Source organism: Triticum dicoccoides, chromosome 7A (assembly GCF_002162155.2).
Source record: "Triticum dicoccoides isolate Atlit2015 ecotype Zavitan chromosome 7A, WEW_v2.0, whole genome shotgun sequence".
NCBI lineage: Eukaryota > Viridiplantae > Streptophyta > Magnoliopsida > Poales > Poaceae > Triticum > Triticum dicoccoides.
Window position 1 is genome coordinate 1,861,092 of NC_041392.1, and position 12,865 is coordinate 1,873,956.

The following is a 12,865-nucleotide window of genomic DNA, read 5'->3' on the forward strand; positions in this document are numbered from 1 at the left end:
TCATTTGAATATTTATTTTGCGATGAATGGGAATCTGCCCTAACTGTTTGACCTCTTGTCCTCTGATTGGTGGCGAAGGACCATGGAATTCAACGATATGTTCAATGCTCCTGATAAGCGAACTGAACCTACATCCATACATACTACCGTGCTTTTAAAAACTACTCCCTCCGTCACATAATATAAGAGCGTCTTTGACACTACACTAGCTAGTGTCAAAAACACTCTTATATTATGGGACAGAGGGAGTATAATTTAAACATGAATGTGCGTTATATCATGTTTCGACCAATACAGCAGCGAGGACAACGCTTTGTGTACTGAAGACGATCTGTGGAGGTTCAAGACTAAGAATGAGTTGGACAAGACGATCTGTGTATCCATGTGCGCACAAAACGCTTTGTGTAATGAACAGAGACGTCGTCGTCTAAGTGAAGCGGGGGCATTGGGCAAGACGACGTTCGGTGATTGTATGACAACCAGCTCAGTACAGTAGAAAATAATGAAAACCCGGCCGTCTTTGTATGGATTCCATCGACCGCGCGGAGGAAACAACGGAAAAAAGCGCGCCTTCCGCGTTGGTGTGGAAGCTAGCCTCGTAGTAAATGCCCTCCTTGCAGCTGGACGTACAAACAATGGAAAAAAGAGCGCCTCGTAGTGAACGCCGTAGCTAGCATGCTTCCTTGCAGCTGGACGTACAAACTTAGGTACGCGGAGTCTAATTCAAATTCGTTAAGAACTACCCTCCAGCTAATAATTCGTTAAGAACTAGCCTCCACACCAGGAGAGTCGTCATCAGATCACCGCACCGGAGCACCCACTGATTGATTTGAGCCACTCACAGTCACCGGCGGCGACATGGTTCCTTTCCTGGCGCCGCTGCTGGGCAGCGTGGCCGCCAAGGTCGGTGACGCGCTGGTGGGCGAGCTGCTGCGGGCGTGGGGGCTGGAAGATGAAGGATGCCCTTGAGATGATATATGAACTGGTTGTTGAGATGAACAATTTTCACTTCCTACAACTTACCGTGACACCAAGCGTTGATCATCCACAAACACACTCTCATGTTGAGGAATCAGATATAGTCGGCAGAAAAGATGAGAAGGAACAAGTGGTGAAGATATTGCTCGACCACTCCGACAACAACAATAAGAATAACAATGTTATGGTGCTTCCCATAGTTGGTATGGGGGGAGTTGGTAAGACTACACTTGCCCAACTTGTGCACAATGATCTGAGGGTGATGCATCATTTTGAGTTGGTCATATGGGTCTGTGTCTCTGACAAGTTTGTTATCGAAGAAATTATTCGATCTATTATACAAGTGGTTACAATGAACAAGTGTGAATTGACTGAGATGGAGTCACTGCAGAAAAAACTTGGTGAAGTGTTGGGCAAGAAAAGGTACCTCCTAGTGCTGGATGATGTTTGGAATGAAGCTAGACAAAAGTGGGACGATATGAGATCTTCGCTATGCTCACATGCCGGTTTAGGCAGTGCTATAATTGTGACAAGCCGTAGCGATAAAGTAGCTTCTGTCATGGGCACGCTTCCTCCACATCAGATATCACTGCTAGATGAGGATCATTCATGGGAGCTTTTTCACAGAAACACATTCAGAAGAGGAGTGGAAAAGCAAAAGGAATTCATTTCAGTGGCTAAGAGTGTTGTCTGCAAGTGTAAGGGGTTGCCTCTTGCTATCAAGACCATAACAGCTTTACTTCAGTCGAAGCATCATTCTCAATGGTTCTCTGTTCTGGATAGTGATGTCTGGAAGAATGATATCCTCACATCTACTGGGATTGTACCTGCACTACAGCTAAGTTATCATCACCTGTCATTAGAAGCAAAAATATGCTTTTCATTCTGTGCTATTTTCCCCAAGGATAGCATGTTGGAGAAAGACACGTTAATCCAACTATGGATGGCAAATGACTTCATTGCATTAGAAGCAAGAGGCGAACACATTTTTGATGTGCTAGTTTGAAGATGTTTTCTTCAAGATGTGGAGACTCAAAAAAATTGTGCCCTAAACTTCGATATGAGAATTTTCACTCTGTTCAAGATGAGTTCATCCACCAACCAACTACTTGCAAGATGCATGAGCTTATTCATGACCTCGCTGAATTTGTAAGTGGAAATGATTTCTCTATTCTGCAAGAATCTTCATCATGTCAAGAAAACTCTAGTTCATTACAGAATGAGGTTCGACATTTGTCACTTGAGTATGTCACTTATAATACTATGGCAGCCATGAAGGAAATTCTAGCTCCTCTACCCCGTACGATCTTAATCCAAAGAGATTTGAAGCGGACTATGAATCTTCTGAGTATAGTCAGGTCAAAATTCTTGTCCGTACGAGCATTCAAGACATTCTCAATCGAGACAAATATGACAAACTTGAAGCATCTTCGCTACCTAGATTGTTCTTATTCTAGTATATCTTCACTTCCTGAAAAGCCACTACAATGTTGTATAGTTTGCAAACATTGAAGCTCATTGGTTGTCAAAAACTTGAGAAATTACCAGAAGGCATGGGATGTATGATCAGTCTTTGGCACATCTTCCCCATTGGTTGTCAACGTTTGGAGCACATGCCACTAGGTATTGGTCAGCTGAATTCTCTGCGGACATTGACAAGTTATGTCATTGATAGTGATGCGGGTAGTGGAATTGTTCAACTAAAAAATTTGAATCTAGGTGTTGCTCTTTCTTTGTCTGGGATAAGAAAAGTGCATAGTGCAGAAAATGCTAGACAAGGCAATATGTCTGCCAAGCACAATTTAAAAAGATTATCACTTGATTGGTATGGATCTTCTAGCACAACTGTTGGATTTGAAGTTGATACTAATCCCCAGAAGGAATATTGGAGGCCCTTTGTCCGGGAAAAAGGCTTGAAGCTCTACAACTATGTAATTATACCGGTGCTAAATTGTCAACATGGATGCACAACTCTACACTGTTGGAGAATCTCAATGAACTTTCTCTCAGTAGCTGCCAGAACTGCAAGGATCTTCCACCATTATGGCAACTACCCTCTCTCGTGTACTTGCGTTTGAGTGCTTTGGTTAGCTTGACCAGTATTTGTGTTGGTAATGATGATACAGGTAGTGGGGAATCATGTAACTCTTCCCCACCCTTCTTTCCTAAATTGGAAACCATGATACTTCCGTACATTCCTAAGCTAGAGAGATGGCACTGGGAGGTCGCAGGACAAGTAATGGTTATGTCATTCCCTCGGCTCAAGAAGATAGAAATTTCTAGATGCCCAATGCTAGCAAGCATGCCGAAAATGCCCTCTCTGAGGTACTTGAGTTTGGATAGTTTGGGTAGCTTTACAAGTATATGTGTTGGTAATAATGATACTAACAATGTGGAATTGTGTATTTCTCCACCACACTTCTTTCCTAAATTGGAAACGATGATAGTTTCCAACATGCCTAAGCTAGAGAGATGGCACCAAGAGATGGCAGGACAAGTAGCAGTTGTATCATTCCCTCAGCTGAAGAAGCTCAGTATTTCTGAATGCCCAATGCTAGCAAGCATGCCCAAGATGATCCCTTTGCTTGATGATCTACTGGTGAATAAAGCAAGAGACATTCCCCTTTACTATTTGATGAATCTGTCTGTGCAATCTAATCTCAAGTGCAAAGGATCCATTACAATGGAACCTAGAGTTGGTTGGGTGCATGGAGATCTTCATTTCTCGAGGATTGGTAACTCTAATGTGAGTCTGATACTCACAGGTTTGAGTGGAAATGTAGAGCGCTTTGAAGAGGAGCTGAGTAAAATACCTTCCAGATTTATTAAGGAGCTAGGTATACAAAATTGTGACTTCCTTTTCTCATCTGAAGCATCACAAATATATGGAAACATTTTGGTTTTGTTGAAAGAATGTGGATTTCAAGCAGCAATAATATAATACAATGGCCATTGGTAGAATTTAGAAACCTGAATCGTCTTCGAAGTCTACATTTGGTTGATTGTTCCAACTTAACCGGTTCCCTTCCATCAACAATATCTGATGACAAAAATTTCCAGCATCCTCGACTCCAGAATCATTTAGTTATAAATTGTGGAAAATGGTTGGAGGTACCAAAGTTGCCCTCATCGCTTGAAAAATTGCACATCGCTCATTGTGCCAAGCTGGTGTCAATGCCAAGAAATCTTTGGAACATCACAAAATTGAGAGAAATCATTGTGATTGGCTGTGCTAGCCTGACGACGTTTCCAGATGGAATGTATGGAGTCACTGCGCTCAAGAACCTAGAAATGAGGCAGTGCCCAAGGTTAGAGACACTACCGGAGGGACTCCTGCAGCAGCTCCCGGCCCTCGAGCAACTAACTATCATAGACTGCCCGAACTTGAAGGGAGCCTTCTCAAGAGGAGGTGTTTACTCGAATTTGGTGAAAGCAATTAGACATCGATTAGTTGACTGAACCAATGCATGCGCTGAATGCTTTGGTTGCATCAAATTGGATGCCTGCGCCAGTGCATGTGTATGTCGGCTTTGTAGGGCTTTGCATTCCATGAGGTATATATACTCTCTTTTCTTTACCTTGTTCTCTTATTCTTTCAAAATTATACCTTGATCCAGAACATTGCACAGTAATCCATCCGTAAAGAAATATAAGAGTGTTTAGATCACTATATTTCTTTCCAGAGGGGGTACTTTGTAACTCAACTTCAGTTGTTAATCATATATACTTGCATCTATCTGTATGATCTATTTGGTGTCTTTGTAGATGTCAAAACTGAAAAGAACTTGTATTGTATCTATCTAAGTGTCGGTGTCATCTTCAGGTTCAAATGAATAGCATCAGGTGCATTGCAAAAGCAAGGAAAATCCCTTTACAGTACAATCAAGCCCAGTCAGGTTTATACTTACTAGCAGGCGAAGTAGACAAATGCTGCGGCTGTACAAAAGCCAAAGTTAGAGAAGCATCTGTGTACCATAAGATGCCAAGTGGGCTGCAAGAGCTAAGCTGTATAGTTTCAGAGCACTCAAACTGACATACTACAGAGCACGGAGACACCCCAGTCACTGCCCTTGTGTATATATAGTATGAGTGAAGTTTATAGTTACTAGTAGGTCGACCAATTATCTCCTTTCTAATCCTCTTGCAGAGTACACGGACGAAACAGAGGAGGTGCTCTGTTTCCGGTAACACACTATGACAGTGACAGTGAACCATGATGCAAATTCGCTTCTTGAGCCTGGCGGAAGCGCATGTTGGCACACTTTACACTATCAGTCATGTCTCATGTGCATTTACTCTATGACAAGATCAACTACTGTCAGTACGACTTTCTGCAGTTATAAGAGGTCTTGCGGCATATAAAGCATATCTGTTACAAGCAAAAGAACTGAGAACACGCAGCGGCCCATTGCTTCTCCTCCGATCTGACATGAATATGTTGAGTACATTCTGAACCGCCCAACATGACCCAAGTGATTATGCATGAGGGCAGCATGTAACATTCTAAGTTACTAGTACACGTGGTACTACTCCCTGAATCTCAAACAAAGTACACGTGGTGAGCCTCTTGTTCTTATCTTCTTTCTGAAATAAAAAAGTTCTTACTTCAGATAGATACTTTTCTAATTTTCTTAATTTTATTATTCCTTGTTATTATATAGTGCGATGGTTTTGGTATCCGCCCCCGTCGGCATTCGTCCTGTCTATAATTCGGATGTGGTATATAGTATCTTTTTATAACTATTTGGTTCATTTATTGTTTATGACAATTATGCCGACCAACGTGACATAGATTTTATTTATCTAGGAGCTGGTTGAACCGGAAATTCCAACCGACCCTATTGTCGAGAGGTTAAATTTAGTTGAAGAAGAAAACAATTACTTGAAGGAAAAAATAAAAAAATTGAGGATGAGAAGATGATATTGGAGTTGCATGTTGCGGATGTCGTCGATGATCACAAGATCAAGATGGATGCAATGCGGTTGAAGATTAGAAAGATTAGAAAATATGCCATTCATACCGAGGCTTGGTATCATAATGCAGTTGGATCAATTGTTACGTTGGTTGCGGTTATGATCGCATTTATTGTTGCGTTAAATTGTTTTTTACATAATTTCAATGTATGGTTTAATTAGATGCTCTGGAGAGCTATATGTTGTTCAATGAGAACTATGTATGTACTTTGGTTTGAATGTGATGATGAACTTCTATTAATTTGGTCACTTATCTACTTCGAAAGAGATTGTCCGTTTTGTACACGAAGTGCGTCCAGTTTTTGCCGTAACCCTCTCTATTTTCTTGCACATGCTATGTGGGTGAAATGATGATACCATGCCAACTTTCAACCTTTTCAGAGTTCATTTGAAATACTTTTAAATTTCAGGGTCTTATAGCTCAAAATAATCAGTAAATGCATGAAAAATAACAAATGATATCAGAAAGGGTTGAAAATTGATGATGTGGCTTCGAATGGTGCATTTTGAACACAGAAAAAACTCTGGAGTTCAAATAAGTTAAAAAAAATTAAATCCCTTTGTAACAGACGAGTTTCCGTATGAAACCCTGATACTTCGAAAGAGCCGCAGCCACTCTGTCTACTCTGGCGTCTAGCAGTACAGCCAGAGGCGGGAGGCAATACAGATTCGGTCCTTCTCTGAAGACTCCGCCGAAGTTACCATACGAGAGGACCGTGGAGGAAAACACGAATATCGTGCGAGCCGAAGTGACGAAATTCTTTGAAGGGGTGAAAGCAAAGAAACATCCACCTCCGGAGGAGAAGATAGATCTGGTGAAAGCGAAGCGCACTCTGGATGCCCTGAAGAAACCACCAAAGTCTCCGCCGAAAGCCAACTATGACCGCATTATTGAAAAGTCATTTCTCGAAGTGAAGCGGTCGGGAAGTACTATCAGTGATCAAAGGTTAGCAGAATGACGAGCTGGGAAAAAAATTGCCCAGCTCGGCAAACAAGCGGACCAATCGTGCCTCCCGCTCAAGGTGTCTAGCGACATCGTCGCTAATGATCCGAGGATGGTGCCCGGTTATAGCAATCTTGGAGATTACCTGCCCGACGATGTACATTATGATTTCTTGGAGGTGGACGAACACACATACGAGTACGGGAAGCCTCTCGTCAAAGATGAAAAATCTCTAACAACGATGATGTGAAGATTCCATGATTGGTACATGATAACATGCAGAGAGTCTGGGGAGATGAATACTTTGACGCTGAGTGTTAAAGTGGAGCATGACCTCATTGGAATTGAACTATTGAATGTTTCATTTGAGGAGTTCTTCCAGTTTTTCAATCAACAGGCCCTAGATAAATTAACAATCACTTGCTACTGGCTGTAAGTAATACTTCTGTCATTAAGTCTCTATATATAGGTCAGCTCTTTCATTGCATGTATTTATAATTATCCTCACTGTATTATGCAGCTTGAAGATCGCCGAATTGAAGAAAAGACAAATCGGTGATATTGGGTTCATTAACACAAATCTCATAGATGCAAATGAGGTTAAATTTCGTGCCAAAGATACCGAGGCCAACTTACTACGATCGTTGGTAATAAATGAAAACAAAGATATAATACTCTTTCCTTACAACTTCAAGTGAGTGTTACTGTCTTGTGTATATTCGGTTTCCCTTATTAGTCCAGGTTATAGTAATGTAATTGATGAGTTATGCATGCGTGCGCAGGTTCCACTATATTCTCCTAGAGATTAAGCTTGAGCAGGGACTAGTAACCGTCTTAGACTCGAGATGAAAAGATCCTAAGGAGTATGCGGACATGACTGAAATGCTCGAGAAGTAAGTTAAATCGATCATTATCGCACCATATCAGCAACTTTGTTCATTTCCTGATATCAAGTATTTGTTTTCTTTGTCTGGCAGGGTTTGGACAAAATTCACCAAAAAAGCTCTGGGACTGCCGAAGAAGCTACAATTTAGACACCCGAAAATAAGTACTACTAGCATGTTCCGTGCATCTCCTAGTGATTCAAGCGCTAGTTTCATCAATACCATTTATGGCATGCTTGCTTTATCAGTTTGATTGACCTCTATTTCGTGTAAAGTGGTTGTGGCAGGAAGCCGGGAATAATTACTGTGGATACTATGTTTGCGAGTCCATCCGCCAAACGACCTATGAGCGGGGCTACTCTGACGAACAATATGAAGTGCCTAAGCAATAATATTAATAATTTTATTTTATTACCATCATTTGTGTTGAGTTTCATTTATTCATATATATATGTATTGACCCCCTTCTTCAAATTAGATCTTTCGGATGCGGGATGAACTCCTATCACCAGATCCTATGTGAGAAATTCAAGAGGAATTGATGGCATTCTTCCTTGACCACGTGATCGCTAAAGACGGAGAATACCATGTGGACCCTGAGTTCATATATAATTAGAAGATTATATTGTAAGAGATAATTATATTGTATATATGTAGCCAGTAGCGTCGGATAGATATACGAGAACTTGTTGTTCGACCAATCTCTTGGAGAAGGAGAGGTGGTCGATATCACTTCTCTCTGTATGCATATGTTCATGACGATCTTTTGTTTCCTTCATTTGCTTACTAGCTAGCGTGTCGAGTCCTCTCTATACGTATAATATGTAGCGTACGTCGACCAAGCAAGGAGATAAGAGATGACACTTCTCTCTATTAATTAGCTAGATAACACAATATATGAAATACCTAAATTAACCCCCAAAACCAATAAACCACCCCCTTCCAAAAAAAACCTCAGCTCCTGCCAGCTGCTGACGCGTGGATGCCTATTGGTCCCGGTTTGTGCCACCAACCAGGACCAAAGGTCCTCCTGCCTGGGCTTACCATACGGGCCATGTGGAGGCCCATCTGTCCCGGTTCATGTAAGAATCGGGACTAAAGGCCCAGGGCATTAGTAACAACAATTTAGTCCCGGTTCAACAACCGGGACAAAAGGCCCTTAAGAACCGGGACAAATGACCGTTTTTCTACTAGTGGATAGTACTAGCTGGTGTTTCTGTCTTTCCCTTGAGAAGTAGGGACTCAGTATAACCAAGGAGTACATCCAAATTACTACGGTTAACTTCATTCAAATTTTGAAAACCATCACAGAGCGTACGTGACTTTAGATATCTTTGTGTGTGACTCTTTGTCTCTATCATCAATAGGCATGCTTGCAAGTATCATTCTGCATTTACATCCTGCCGAGTTGCCTCTTTCGACTCCTTTTCCTTCCATGCGTGCAATGTTGTTGAAAAGATAATATAAATACTCAAGACCATTGTCTCTCCCGAATTCATATATTTATTTTAAAATCTATATATTGAAAGGTGGACTACTTCATCCACTGTCACTACTCTCTATCGGCCATTTGCAGCACAACTGCACAAGCTAGGTTACTACTTCTCTATAAGAAGTTTGCGGCCTATAATTCACCACTGAGGTACGGTTGGTGTAAATGCATGATGGTGGTGGTGGTTGAGCATCTGTAATATCATATCTTTGGGTCGGCACTTTGTGTTTAACTAGTTGAGCATCTGTTGTTCTTCCTACATAATCTGTTGTTCTTCTCTGTTAAACAATGATAGTGGTGGTGGTGGTGGTGGTGGGAGTACTGGTAGGAGGAGGAGCAGCAGCAACAACAACAACAGGCTAAGCACGTTTCAACAGAGAAGTGCATTCATATCTCCCTTCTTAATGCAAACGACGGTAATCATTGGGTAGCTAGATCAGAATGGTCCGATGGGAAAGCCAAAATATTCAAATGCATATCTCAACATGAAAACAGAACATCACAATTGTTCACAAAAAAACATCAATCTAAGAGCGTTGCCATTTTTTTCTGACAAAAGGTAATGTATCTACTTGAATTCATTCACTTGATACCTAGACAGAATCATAAGACAGGTGCAAAGATGATCAATTAATAACTAAAGTTGCATTTTCACTAACTTACACAACCTCTGTCAAAACGAGGTCTTGAAATTATAAGCTACTTCGGTCGGTGACTGAAACAAGAAAAAAATAAAATTATATTCATTCTCTTCCTGTGAAATAAGATTACAAACAGAAATAAGGTTGCATTCATTCTCTTACTGTGAAATAAGATTGCAAACAAAGTTGTTATGCATTGCATAGAATGAAGGTAAAGTTTCATTGAAAGCGAATGAAACTTCACATTGCATATGTTTTGGACAAAAGGCAGCGTGGAATAACTTTTGAGTTCAGTTTAGAAAAAAGAGCACCTAAACAAAAGAACAACTTTTCATTCAAATTCAGAAGTGGTTACTGGAGTACTTCTGCAGGCAACAACCATAGCCACGACTGTAGATTTACCAAGACATTTTGCTATAAACTGGAAATCAAGAAGGCAGAAGTATAAGCACCAGCAAATTGAGCCATATGATTCAAGCAGGTTCCAAAGTACACAGGCAAATACTTCAGTCAACAGAAAAGCCAATTCTTGACGGAAGCACGAACTTGGTTTGAAGGTAAAAAAAGCTATTGCCCATCTGCATCTGCTAATGACTCTGAGAACAAAGGAACATAGGGTAGAAATCGTTGTGTGTTTCTCTTCTCAAGATTAAGGATATATCGAACTTTCTAATGTCGCATATCATATGCTACCAAGGTATCACCTAAACATGAGACCAAGAAAATGGTGTCGCAATGTGGATGGATCTCAATCAGGCAGGCATTTGCTTTAAACTGGAAATCAATAAGGCAAGAGTGTAAGCACCAGCAAATTGAGCGGCATGATTCAAGCAGATTCCAAAGTACACAGACAAATACTTCAGCCGCCTACAGAAGAGCTGATTCTTGAAGGGAGCACAAAGGTGGTTTGAAGGTAAAAAAACTACTGTCCATCTGCATCTGCTAATGACTATGAGAACAGAGGAACATAGGGTAGAAGTTGCTGTGTGTTGCTCTTCTCAAGATTAAGGATACATCCAACTTTCTGATGTCGCATATCATATGCTACCAAGGTATCACCTAGACATGAGGGCAGGAAAATGGTGTCGCAATCTGGATGAATCTCAACCGCCATGTACTCCCTCCCAATCTTGCTCATAAGCTTATTGAAGCTGGCAATATGCTTGAGGACCAATTCTCTACTATCACAATCCTGAAGGCACCAGAGTTCTAACCGAGAGATTTGGTTGTTATCGTCGTAGGAAGCTACAGCGTAGTGTAAGCACCCCTGTGACGATCCAATTGTACCAAATCTTCGGCCGTATGGCAGACTGATGGTCTTCCACACTTTGCCCTCCATGTCCACCCCCAGCAACATATGATGATCGTCGTTGCGTTCAAGGCTGCCCATCAGGTAGAGCATGCCGCCAACAAAGATGCATCTACTCCGAATGAATAGCATGACTTTCTCAGCCATCTCATTACCCCTATGACTCCAAGCTCCTGTCCGCAACGAGTAAATGTTCACTCCTGTGATGCACTTTTCCTGAAAGGTCTGCTCAAAGTGAAGAACATGGAAGTCGGATGATACGGCCGGATCGAAAGCCAAGCCTGTGGTACAGCTACTTCTGTCAGCCGCCGGCTTTGGGGGCAGCGGGGGCAGCTCCACCCACCTCCAGGTGACGGGATTGCACACGACAAAACGGAAATCACCCTCTTTCATCGAAGGGGTCACGTTGTTGTTTTTCTTGTAGCGGCGGTAGAGAAGGAGGCCATTGCAGGAATTCTCCTGGATGATTCCCTCGTCCTTGTCATGGTCGTGCATGTAAGGGAGGGAGGGGTTGAACGGGGCTGCTGCACCGTCCTTGGAGACGCTGGCGAAGTGGTGGTCGCTCCTGTTGTCGCTGACAGTCATGTAGAGGAAGCCAGCGAGGATCTGGGGCAGCTTGTTGCGGTTGGCGGGGTCGGCGATGAGGTCGCGCCATGGCACGGAGACGCACTTGAAGTGGTGGACGGACCTAACCGGGAGGCTGGAGAGGATCTCCAGGATAAGGTCGTCGGTGAAGAGGCTGGCTGCCGTCGCCCCCGGATGGTCGTCCCGCCTTGGCTTTGTGTTCCTCTCGAAGCTTGCCTCCATGGAGAGCTGCCTAGGCAGGGGAGGGGGTCAAGCGAGGTCAGGCCGGGTCGATTTGCATCGATTTGCACTGCATGAGGAAAATCAATCCGCCAAGTAGTCGGTGGCAATGGCGGATCTACGATTTGAAAAGGGTGGTTGTCCTAATTTATTTTTGGACAACAAATATGACAAGTGAAAGTTCTAACTAACTACCAGCGCCACATAGAAACAGATCGATATGGTGTTACAAACACAGTAAAATTCTCAATTAAGTATCAGTTTTGCCTAAAAGAAGATTCTAACTAATTTGCTTCATATCAACCATGAATTCATAATGACATAATTAAGTGAACACAAATTATGTACTGCTGGTTTGATAGTGGGTAGCCGAGGAAAGAGCAAACCCTAAATAAAAAATTGGGGAATCGCCGAGTGGGCAGTGGACGAGATGCATGAACTGGTACCTCAAATCGACAAGGATGCATGGTTGCTGGCTTGCTGCTGCCTGTCTGCCGGTGAATGGAAAGGAGGTCCGGCGAGTGGCTAGGCAGGCGGGGCCGGTAACCGGCAAGCGGCGAGACGGCGAAATCAAGAGTTCGCACGTACGGCTCCGTGAGTTTTTTGTCGGCCTAGGCATAGGCAGAGATGGGTCGGGATTGGGCTTTTATTTTATTTTGTCTGGCCATCTCGAATCAGACAGGGAAAGGACCTGCGTTGCGTGATAAGCTGGAACACAAGAGGGAGTTTGACTTGCGAGCTGAGTTAAAACAACGCATGCATGCTTTGGCCAATAACCATGCAGATGAACGTAAAAAAAAAAACCATGCAGATCGGGGTTCCAGCGCAACCTGTAAAACA

General features: G+C 42.5%; 2 pseudogenes; one reads left to right on the plus strand and one right to left on the minus strand.

Moving 5' to 3' along the window:
- The first annotated feature begins 952 nt into the window (after positions 1–952).
- Positions 953–4,437, plus strand: LOC119329820 (annotated as a pseudogene).
- Positions 4,438–10,834: 6,397 nt separating this feature from the next.
- Positions 10,835–12,028, minus strand: LOC119329821 (annotated as a pseudogene).
- Between the last annotated feature and the right edge of the window lie 837 nt (positions 12,029–12,865).